The sequence below is a fragment of the Scatophagus argus genome, chromosome 4, assembly GCF_020382885.2.
Source record: "Scatophagus argus isolate fScaArg1 chromosome 4, fScaArg1.pri, whole genome shotgun sequence".
Classification (NCBI taxonomy): Eukaryota; Metazoa; Chordata; class Actinopteri; family Scatophagidae; genus Scatophagus; species Scatophagus argus.
In genome coordinates, this window is record NC_058496.1 from 22,401,808 (window position 1) to 22,414,250 (window position 12,443).

Here is a 12,443-nt window from a genome sequence, read left to right on the forward strand (position 1 = left end):
CATCAGAAGCTCCTTCCAAACACTAAAAAGCCAGCAGGATCTTAAAAAGACAAAATGGTAATGCAGTCAAATAATCATAAATGCTCTTATCTTGTGCTGAAAATGAAATCTCCACCCTTGAGACAAATATAGTAAGTAATGCAGTCTTTCCCTCTGAAATATAATGAAACAAAGTCTCCCACAGTAGAAAGACTGTACTCCAGTAAAGTACCAGGACCTCTGACTTGTACAATAATTGAATCAGATTCAATCAAAAAAATAATCATACTTTTGTGTGAACATCCTTGTCAAGGAGACAGTGTCTCATTTACTCCCTGCCTGGATTTTCCCGAGCATTCAAACCAGTGACCTCCCGGTCCAAACCTCGAGGTTTTCCTGATTGACAAGAATGTGCAGTGAAAACATGAGAAATGTCCTGAAGTCACAGCTCTGACCTCATCCTCTGGGGATTTACAGGAGTTTTCTTTTGGACAGATCTGAGACTGGACAAGCTGGCAGTGCAGAGTCAGAGAAAACAGCCCCAGACATCATAACTTCAGAGCAGCAGAGAAAAAAAAACTTCAGCTGCACAGTTTGAGGCGAAATATTTTGTTAGTGTGGGATGTTGACGAGACACATGAGGATTTAGTAAATTCCAAAACGCATGTTAGTATCTTGGCTTTTTACATCTTAAAACAGATAAATCTATTTTCTTCGCCTGTTTTCTTGTAATTTAATTGCTGTCCGTTTTTACTCGCCCGTTGCTCTGTCCATTTGTGTTTGTCTGTCTGTCCATCATCGTATTCCCAGTGTATTCCCTACAGAATTCCCATTGACTTTGTGTTTTTAGTGGTTTGTGGTCACAGCATCCAGTAAAGGCTCTGTAATGTTTTCTTGACTGATGTCATTATTTAAAGCCTGCGCGACCATCTGTATTCTAGGTTTTATTAAAGGGTCTAATCGCCATGGACATCATTAGTTTGATTATATAATCATCAGTGGTATAATGTCAAATTACATGTTTTTGTTTCCTGTTGCTCAGTGAGGCGCTTAAACTGATGGAATTTTTGAATGAAAGCGGTGACGACCTGATATAATGCAGCAATTAAGTGGGTTTCGAGTTCATCTGAAAAGTCTTGAGAAATCAGAGCTCATGAATGCAGTGAGACAAAGCTGTTAGTGTGAAAAGATTCAAGAGCGGCCCTGTCTGCAGGTTCTACAATGTAATGATGTTGTTCTTTTGATTTTCTTTACAGTTACTCATACTTCATAGATCGAAAAATAAGTGAATTAGTCGCTTTATTTATAAAGCATATTTGAAAGATAAGGCTAACAGTGTTAGTCCATCACTCAGCACTAAAACCTGACTTCCTACCCTGTCTGTAGCTCTCAGCTCCAAGCCCATTGGTTCTGACTGAGGATGCCCTAGTGGAAATCTAGTGGCGAGTTAATCCACTTTTGTTGCTCTAGTCAGTATTTCTCGTAGCAGGACAATGCATGTGGGATTGAGTTACAATAAAGGACAGTGTGTATGTTCATGGTAATGAATGAACATGTTACCCAGAGCAACAGTGTGGCTCAGTGATGTGTTTTAACGCAGCAGTGCTACCTGAAAAGGCATGTAATAGTGCATAACACGCTCTTTACATTCTTTACACACTGGCAAACTAGAGTAGATTACTGCTGGCATCGACAAAGACTGCCTCCCTGCTTTCCCATAATATCTCTTCCATCACCTGTCAAATAAAAGCTGGACAAGAAACAACAACCATAAAAGGTCTTTTTTGAAATGGCTGGCTAAGTCAAAAAATAAGTCACTGGCCAACTTTGCTGCCGACTTGCCAAACTGCAATGTGCCAGAACCTAATCTATGACATGTTGACAACACATTCATTCGAGTCTTCTGAAGAGTGTGGCTAATGATGCAGCATGTGCCATTTCATCAATCTGTCCTCTCAGCTCCTGTGGTGTCCAATCACAACTGTGCAAAGATCAAAACTACATGTGGGACCAAGGTGAATCAGAAAGTGTGATCCAGAGACCATATTTTGGGGATTAAAAAAAAAAAATCCTTGTTGCTCCCAGGAGATCATGTGACTAGAAGGTCAGACCCTGGCCACTGCAAACCACCGCTCATCTTGGCGCTGTTTGGTTAAACCCACTCGGTGAGTAGGGTTAATCCAGTTCATTTCTCTTCTCTGTGTGACATCACCCTGAAGGCATGGTAACTGCAGGGGTTCGAGAACAAAGACTGGGGTTTTCCATCAGGACCTTCATGTTACAATAACACAGATTGTGTGTGTACATGTGTGTAGTCTCCTCATAATCCAGCAGCATGTTTGATCAGTGTGTTTTTACGGGGTGATAGAGCCATGTTGTTTCCTCTCCTGTGTCAAGTCTCCAGGGGCTTTACATGCTTTGACAAGCTACAGTAAAAACGGTTGCATGTTCTCTTCATGTCACAGGTTTGAAACCATCTCATAAATGTCTGTTGTCTTCTGTCAGCTCAGAAATTTTTTGTAAACATTAACTTATCTCTTTCATCTGTTTTGGCATCTTCTATTCTATCATTCGACTGGTTGTGTTTTCTGTGTATACACCTTCTTTATCATCCCAATCCCAAAGGGTTGAAGGCCAGACTGATGGGTGAGCTTATTTTTGACTCAAGATTGTGTGAGTTGGTGGGACCTTTTGGTACATCCCAAAAAAATTAATTTTTAATGCCTTACTTTACCTCCAAAACTTGCACATACAGCAATTGTGCTTATTCCCAGAAGACTTTCCCTTTCAGTTGTCTCAGGATTATGCTTGCGAAGACAGAATGAGACCAATCACCACACTAGTTTTGTTTGTTCTTGAAAACTGCTTGTTTTATTCTGTATTAGGCAGTTTACATAGTTTCGCTGCATAAACTGATTTACTTTAATATTAAGTAAATAATTCTGATCAAAAAAGGTAAATGACTCTATAGTCCCCCCCACCCACACTGCCACCACCACCTTGTATGGGAGGTGTTATTTCAGTCCTGTGTGTGTGTGTGTGTGTGTGTGTGTGGTTCTATGTGAGTCCTGTGAGTGGTGGTATGTCAGTCTGGGTGTGTCAGTGTGTGACACTCTGCTGCTCTTTGCTCCTGCTCCTTGTTGTGTAAGAAAGCAACAGCTCAGCCTTCAGATGGGAACTGGCTCATGTTGATGCTGTGGTGAATTAGGGTCGGTTATCCAAATATTATCCATTTCTCTGAACGATTATAACCCCTGTGATTTATGATTCGGCTTGCCACTCGCTCAAAGCACACTTTCAGATGGTGAAGCAGCTCTCACTGAATGTGTTGAGGTCTGAACTGTTGCTTTTGGGCATGGCAGTGGCAGCCGCGGCATGGCAGGGGAGGCAGCAGGGTTTATGAGGCTTACTGCTGAAAAATGGACTCCTCATCAACAGGTTGTGTTTAAGAAAACTGAAATATCTAAAAGATTGAATACCAGTGTATTGGAGGAAGAATTAAAGAGAAAAAATGATTTTTACCTCTGTATTGAGAGGGATGAAGAAGAGTAGGATGAAGGAAGAGGGGATGAAACTAGTGAGTACAATCTGAGGATTTAGAGGTTGAAGAGGGCATGCGACATTAAAACAAAAAAAGGGATAATGTTTCAGATATAGACTGATCATAAAAACAGTTGACATTTTAAAAAACATTTAGTTATCTATGGGGGAAGTCTCACACGCCTGCTATGTGTCTGTAGCACAAATCTTATGGATGGTATGAACAGCACTAGTTATTTAAAGGTAGATTAGAGTTGATGATTCTGAGGGAAGGCTGGTGTTGCTCCATGTCTTCATCCCATGAAAAAAGCAAAACCTATGATGTGTTAAGTGCCTTTCACACATGCGCTTTCTCCACTTACTTACTTCTTATCTGTCTTACCTGAAGAAGTTATACGTGAGAATGCAAATATCCAAATCAGGCGGACCAGACATTGAACAGACTTTGCCCTTCCAGCTCCCTGGTACAAAGTCTGTGTGGTATCTGATTGAGCCTATGTGTGAATACAGGAGGTCATTGTCTGGAGTGTAGTTACTGTGTACTCTTTCCGCCTTCCTCTCTTTTGTTGATACTGTGAGTACATCCAAATGCATGTAGTACTGATATCAGTGCAACAGTCATAATTACAGACGAGTCCTCTTCCTGTGTGCTCCACCAAGGCACTAACCTTCACATAAATGAAACGCAGTATTTCAAGTAGGCGGGAGCTCAGCTGACAACTCCTGCTGTGTGCGACATGTGTAAAACCGCAACTCCAGAGTCAGATTTGAACATATGTTCATTTGAGAAAATGGCTTCAGGCTGTCTTTCAATGCTCTTTGACTCTGCTACAAGCCCACTGGTTCATACTGAAGACATAAATCTTTTAAGGACAGCCGCATTGTATTGTTTCATTTAAAAAAATGATTTAAAAAGTTCAGTTTAATTTCCTAAAACAGCTAGTCACTGTAGTTTTTATCAATCAGAAGGAAATAGTGCATTTTTGGGGACTACTTTCAACAGTGGATTAATTCACCTGTGGTGCTATATTGAGTGTTTGGAGCAGCAATACAGTGTATGTAAACAAACTGTACAATGAACTATAGTGTGTAAGCTCATGGTAATGAAGGAACATGTCTTTTGAAATTAAAGAAGCTGAAGACACTAATAACTTCAATGATAACCTTTAAAAATGAGAAAGAGGTGAAGAAGGAACGAGAAGGGGAGGAAGGAGTGAAAGGGGGAAGGAGGAGGGGACATTATAAGATAAAGAGGAGGAGAGGGAGGCCGATGAAGAGAGCAGATAACAGTGGAATTAGTGGACTTTCATTGATTAGCTGTAGAACAGAAGTGTGTGAGCATTGATCGGCTCTCAGGAACAGTTTTACAGGATTTGGACTGAAAAAGGAGACAGTAGTGTGTTCTTTAGAGAAAGAGAAGACGAAAAAGAAACAGACAGACAGTCTTTCTAATGCTGATGTTCTGTCTTCAAATAAAGCTGACTGGCTACTGAGCATCTAAACATCATTTGTACTGATGAGGAAAAAAGCTAATGTGTTGCATTATATGGCCAAGATAACCAATCGGAAAGTACAAGACATACAATTCTACAGCGCAAGTGTGAAGCTGGAGGTGTGTGCATGTGTTGGTGGCGAGCTCCAAGATCTAATATGTGATAGGTGACTGCTACACAGGGACCTGAAGCACATCCTAGATTCACGATATTGCTTAAAAAGTGTCCATGTTTGCTCATTAGGCCCCATTTGTTCTTAGAAATGTGAATGCACCTGCAACAGAGTTTTTAAATGTTCTCAGGGCGTGGTCACACCACAGTCTTCACCCATCGATTCACAACCTGTTACGTTCATATGTGTAAGGTCAATATTTTTCTTCAGTTTGCATCTCAACACACTCTCTCTCTGTGTGAAATAAATTTTATTTCAATGAACGCTGCCTTCTACAAGGGTGTGCCTGCATTTGCTCTTCACTTACAGTGTGTCTTACCAAGCTTTCCTGGGGTTGTATTGGCTGAGCATAAATTTTAGAATATTTTTACGTTTTTAGCAGACAGCATGGAGATTCTCACAGGAGAAACCTCTCAACACAGCAATAAATTTTGCCTGAAAAGCTCTTTGAAGCAGGTGCAAGTCTCTGTGTGACCCTATTATAGCCAGTTAATTCAAGTATGCACTGAGAAAACATGACTAAATAAATGTTGTATGTCTTAAATTTACCTTCTCTGTGTGAAAGTCATCAAATCTGAAAATACTGAATCTTCTCTCTATGTATAACCTCATAGCAGCTAAAGGCCAAAACTAAAAAAAAAAAAAATATATTGAGAAAATGTGCACGTGCACAACAGGGTTGTTGCATTTTGTGTTGCATTTTTTCAGCGTACTGCAGTCACATCACGTAAAGGGATGATACACGTAGTTAATAACTTCATGGCTCACAGACATGGCAAGAACAAGCATGCCTGAGCTGTGTGCAACAATCTTGTCCTTGTTCCTGGAAATACTTCATTTTTTTTGCGTTTATAGTGCTTTTCAGAAACATGTTTTGCTGTTTGAATTTCCAGTGTGTTTTCATAAGTTGCAGTGAGTCGCATTCCTGTATGCTTCTCTGTGTGTGTGTGTGTGTGTGTGTGTTTAAGTGAGAAAGTGTCACATGTCTAAACACCTTCAGACATGATAACTCACAGCTGCATTAGTGACTTTCTGACATACACATGTCACAGACCCACAGATAAACACATCTAACAGACCCACACACACACACACACCACACACACTCATCACACACACATCATCCTCTGATGGTGAAGCAGCCATTTACATGCCAGCGTTGTTTCAGAGCTGTAGTTAAGGGTTTTTAACTGATAACTGAACTGCATTCTTGTCTGGACACACACACACAGACAGACACATACAAACACATACACACGCTCGCACACATTGGGTATCTTCATTGGGTCTGCTCAATCCAGACAAGGAGGAGATTTAGCGTCTGTAATAAGGTGAAAAGGTCAAAACACTACCAGTAAATTTCAGATGCACTTTATGTCTCTCTATCTCTCTCTCTCTCTCTCTCTCTCTCGCTCTCTCTCTCTCTCTCTCTCTCACACACACACACACACACACACACACACACACACACTCAGCTGTCGGTTGAAGCAGCTCATCCACAGCAGACAGAAATTTTGTGTTCAGCACAAAAAGGCAAAACATTTTTTTGTTTTCTATATAACCTGCTACATTTTGACATTAAAATGTATAAAAATGGCCAGACCTGTTATACCTGATCAGTGACTTATTTTTTGACTTAGCCAACCCTTTATGGTTGTTATTTCTTGTTCAGCTTTTATGTAACTACCTGTTATATAGCTTGTGCGGTTGAATACTTGCAATACCAAATAGTTCCAACGGCGTTCACTTTTGTCTTTCATTTTGTCACGTGTTGCTATGACTCCTGGCGAATGTAAGAGTCATGCCAGAAAGATTTTCATCTGCAATGGTGACTGTTTAACAATAAAAACAACGACTCACATGCTCCTCTGTACCTTATTAGGTTATCAAACTACATCTCGTTTGTTTATGGCCCTCTTATCCTTCACATTCATATTACCGTTAAGACAGAAGGAGAATTTATTCATGGTAGCTCTCACCTCCTTCAGATTTTGTGGTGAGAAGCTGCTGTCAACTGGGTCCATTTCTGGTCAAGTCATACTTCTTCAAATGCAGGTCAGCACTCAAAATTTGGGTTTTAGTGTGACTTACTGGGATACTTTTTTAACATTTCTTTCAGACTATTGTGAATAATTTAAAAACCTAATATTTGTGGTTGTTACGTGGTCTGAGTGTGACAGAACTGTAAGTGAAGCATTGACAACAGAGATCAGTGAGTAAAAGAGTGAGCTGTAATTCACCCTCTTAAAAAACACACACAGTCGGGCACTGTAGTGTGTATGTGTGTGTGTGTGTGTCTGAGTGAATGAGTTAATCCTCTCCTCTTACCTCCACTCTTCTGGTTCTTGTAAATGTAAAGAGGCAGTGACAGACAGATTGGGCTCTCTGCCTCTCTGACATCTCCTACTTTAGTTTCACTAAAAAAAAAACAAACAAAAAAAAACCTCTAAGTAAATAATCAGTTTCATTCTACTCTCTGTTCATTGCACTTGTGGATTATTAAAAGAATTCCAATATATCATATTATCTTTATTACAGTCAGTAAGGCCATTGAGTGTTCTGATAGCTGATGCTTACAGCACATATCACATAATCACACCATCATTATGTGGTTTGTTTCACACTGCATGTCACTTGTTTCTTGTCTGCCTCCTCATCAGAGACTGTCCAATAAAAGAAGACATGCCAAATAATGTAAGCACGTAAGCAAGGACTTCTTGAAACAGCATCTTGAATGATGGTTTCTTAAGATTCAGAAAAAATCATTTTGCATGGTGCGAAATGTTTTTATGACATGCAGGATAAATACATAAGCACAAGCATGTTGTTTGCATTTTGTAACAATGGACACCCCACAGAGATGAGCAGTTTTTACACTTCTGAAGGACACTAGAAAAAGACCAGTTCAGAATGGTTGGAGCATTTTTTCCCAAATATTTTCCCAACAGTTAATTAAAAAAACCTTGCAGTTTAATGCAAAATGCATATAATTATTAGTTGCAGTCCTAGAGTAACCTCAAACAAAACATTGCTGAAGTTCTTTTGAACAAAGCACTGAATCCTCAGCTCTCCCTTCCGCAGCAGCTCATATGATGTGTGGTCTCAGAGTGTGAATATAAAGCAGTGCAGTGCCGAAAGGGTCGTCTGTCCCAGACAAACTGAAGGTCAAACAAGGGTAGTTTATTGAGCTTTGAGAAACTAAAGCTGTAACAAAAAAAAAAACAAAACAAAAACGTTTTGTCATGATTGTTGTGTTCTGATAGAAAAATGACAGTCGGAGCTGTGAGCTGAAGCCGACAGCCTGGCAGTGTTTGCAACATTTTCTAGCAGTTGAACTAAACAACATGTTATATTTGGCCGTTTGTCTTGCAGATGGAATTTTGTAGCGATGGATTTGATAAACACAGGCGGCCAAAATGTCTTTGACAGAACAGCATCAAGCTAGAAACCAGCTGCTGGTCTGAGAGGCTCCAGTTCACTGCAACTTCATATGTTAAACTGTACAGTCAGCTGAGGGTCACACACAGGTGCTTTGGTTAACAATGTTAATACATTTGTTGATACATTCAAAATATATGACAAGTTATTATATATTTACTTTAAAGTCAATTGAAACACTGAAAGCATCATGACAAAACTAAGAAATTCACAAATAATTATTTAATGTTCTGTGTGTTCCCCTCATTGAACTTAATTTGTCCAATTTGGTTTAAGACGGGACTCAGGAGGTGATTTCCACTCTCTGAAAAATCCTGTCCCAAAGAAAGGAAAAATTTTGAAGATGTTGTCCATTACGAGTGATTTTGCAGAACTGTACGGTCATTCAATCAATTAATCATACTCTCTAAAGAGCTAGATTTAAAGTGTTTTATGTCTACATTATCCATTAAAACCTGATTAACAGTGATAAGTCAATGCTTAGTTCTGAAGGTTTGATTTGAAGTTGACTTCCGTGGCCTGTAGTGGTCAGAAAATGTTGAATATAACTTTAACTTACCATTGTACATTTTTTAAGAATGTCTTATTTATTTTTCTACAGTAGTTTTATGGCATTTTTGTCTGCCAGGTGTCTGTTAGGATCGTGAATGGGTTCTCTTCAGTGCTCAGACTGTAGTAGCACTTTTATAGCACTTTAGATTTTGAAAACAACCGACAAACTACTGTACTTTACTGTGGCAGCCAAGCCTTAGGTGCTCTCACCCTTGAGGGAAGCACAAGCCACAGCAGTACAGACTGAAGTGGAGCAGGACAACGCGGGTGGTTGTTAAACGTACTGTGATTTGTTTAAATAGACGTCACTGACAAATGACTGTGAGTAATAAAAGCTTTAAACAACAGCAGAGTGCAAAAGTTTCATTACAGGCTGCAGGGATCTAAACACACCATACACATTTGGTGTGTTTGTACTGCCACACTTGAGAGAACTCCCTAGTCCCATGACCAAACTTTGGTTTAATTCAAATCTCAGCCCTAAAAGCAACACTTCAGAAAAGTAAAGCTCAGATAAAATGTTGTCACTCTCAAATTCTGAAAATGGTCCTTAGAAAGATGCATAATTTCTTCTTCCAAACAGATAGCAATCAGAGACAGGGGGGTGAAGGAGAAGACTGTGCAAACAGAGGAATAAATTAAAGATTTTTTTGTTGTTTTTGTTTTATTGTTTCATTGGAGAAATTACTGTAACAAAGGATACCATGCTTGACAGAAATACTCCTCCTGTGTCTCCATTTGCTTCTTGTCTCTTCTCCATCCCTGAAAAGAACAAAGACATTGCAAGAAATTTCCAAATCACTAATTACTTCAGACTTCTTATATCAGTAAGAACATGTTGACAAGTGATACACACAAGTTATACATACATACATACACAAGTTCTGATTTGTACTCTTTACCTTCATCGTTATTCGTGTCAGTGAGCACTTTTCTAACACCCGTAGGCTTATGCAACTTTAACAAAGATGATGAAAAACTGAATTTTATCATAAGTTTAAAAGGTAAATGTAACCTGTGGAAAGAACAAAAATTAGTGTATAAATGACAAAAGATATACTGTACTTTATTCAAGTAAGAAACATTTTAAGTCATGAAAAGTCATTAATGTTTGAAAATTATATATAATACTTAATAAAATAGATGAGATAAAGATTCAGATAAAAGCAGAGAGCCTGCAAATGCTTACATGCAGAGAATAATAAATGAGGCCTTTTCCTTTGATTCTTACAGCCATTTACAGAATTGATTGTTTGTTGGCTGTATGGACAGAAGAGAGGCTGACTATTGGCTCAGGTCATCACCTTATAAATGCACTCAACGCCTCCTCGATAGTCACAGTGCATCACCACAGATGGATGGAGGGATGGATTAATAATGAACACAGAGAGAGGCTGAGGGAGATCGACTCATTTTAACTGCTTATTGTAGCCGTGAATTCTTCTGTTGATTTATTTACTCATTCATTATTGTTTAATTTTTATGATGAGTTTGCACTTGAAGAGTGCCATCTATTCATTTTTGTTGTACAGTTTCAGTTGGCAACAGAAAAAAGCTTCTTTTTCTGAAAGTAGGCTGTTAGTTTAGTGCTTTACATTCGTGTATTTTGTTTCATGTGCTTTATTCCACTGTTGCTCCGAAAATGTATTTTTAGACATCACAACTTTGATGGAGACATTGGCAGACGGAGCAGCGAGGCTTTTAAGCAGGTGTAAATCACATTTGTATAACGTTTAACACCCTGCAAGCCTGTAATAATCACAGCTTCAGCCTGGCTGCGGATAAGAGGCTAATGATTTGTTGCCAAGACTTGCTTAAAACATTTCAAATTAACTGGAGTTATTTCTTTTTTTCTTTTTCTTCCTTTCTTTTTTTAGCTCTGAGTGTTGGAAATCATTTTAAGTTGTAAACATTAATCCTTAAGAAAACTCTGACCTTAAACTAAAACATCAGCACAGATTACACAACTGAGTTATGTGTTGGATCTGGCTACTTGGGATCTTCTTTATCTTCTCTTAAAAGCAAAATTTCTTGATGTGAGACTTTCCACTGATATATCTACCTTTTGACTGCATGTCATGAAATCCTATATGTCCGATACATTAGAGTAAATATTGGAGTTGGAGAGCTCTCATTGGATTTCAGGTGTGGCATGTCTGCAGGGACTTCATCTATAGCTTCAAACCTCCATATCTATCATACACTATATAGACAAAAGTACTCAGACATGCCTCTATATTGAGGCTGTTTTTCTAGGTTTGGACAAGACTCCTTACTTCTAGGAACACTTCACAAGGCATTTTGGACGATTCTATGTTTCCAATTTTGTGTCGACAGTTTGGGGAAGGTCCTTTTCTATTCCAGCATGACTGTGTCCCAGTGCACAAAGCAAAATCCATAAAGACATGGCTGGATGAGTTTGGTGTGGACGAACTTGACTGGCCCACACAGAGACCAGACCTCAACCCCATCCGACACCTTTGGGATGAACTGGAACAGAGATTGTGAGCCAGGCCTTTTGTCCAACATCAGTGTCTGACCTCACAAATGCTCAACTGCATCAATGAGCAAAAATTCCCACAGAAACACTCCAAAATCTTGTGGAAAACCTTCCCAGAAGAGTGGAAGCTGTTACAGCTTCAAAGCAGTCTGTGTATTTAGAATGGGATGTCATTAAAGTCCCTGCTGGCGTAATGGTCATGTCCAAATACTTTTGTCTATACAGTGTACCTTTAAAATTCATATGCACAACCATGTGCAGTATGCACAGAATAGTAGCTGCAATTTACAACCACCAATAAAAATGCTACAATCAGTCATAATTGAAGCATAATTATTTGATAGCTTGTGTTGTCTTTTTATGTCATTTTTTGATAGGAGAAACTTGACTTTGTGTACATTGCATGTTGGTGTAATGACATGACTGTTCAGCACGTTGGAGTGAAAAACAATTTCACCAGTCTGCAATTTTTGACTTCAAGTCTGAAGCTGACATTTAAACAACTAAACTTTCTTTGCTTTACAGAATTATTTGAGAATAGTTGAATTACTTGGTACGCTAGAAGGCATCAGTTTTTCCAAACTTAGAATAATAAGTTAATGATAAAATCTCACCTCGACCCTGATGGATAAGCGCTATACAAAATGGATGGATGGATGGATGATAAATTCTTAGGTCATTTTTTAAACATATCAGTTACCGGATCATACTCTCTTGAGCTGCTGCTCAGACATAACAAAGAATTAAAGAACATCATCTTGCATACTTT

The 12,443-nt window shown here is 39.0% G+C and overlaps 1 protein-coding gene across 1 annotated transcript in view; it reads left to right on the forward strand.

The window, feature by feature from the left end:
* prdm6 (PR domain containing 6) overlaps nucleotides 1-12,443 on the forward strand; it is an 80,300-nt gene that overhangs the window by 15,447 nt on the left and 52,410 nt on the right. The gene's annotated exons all lie outside the window — the stretch shown is intronic.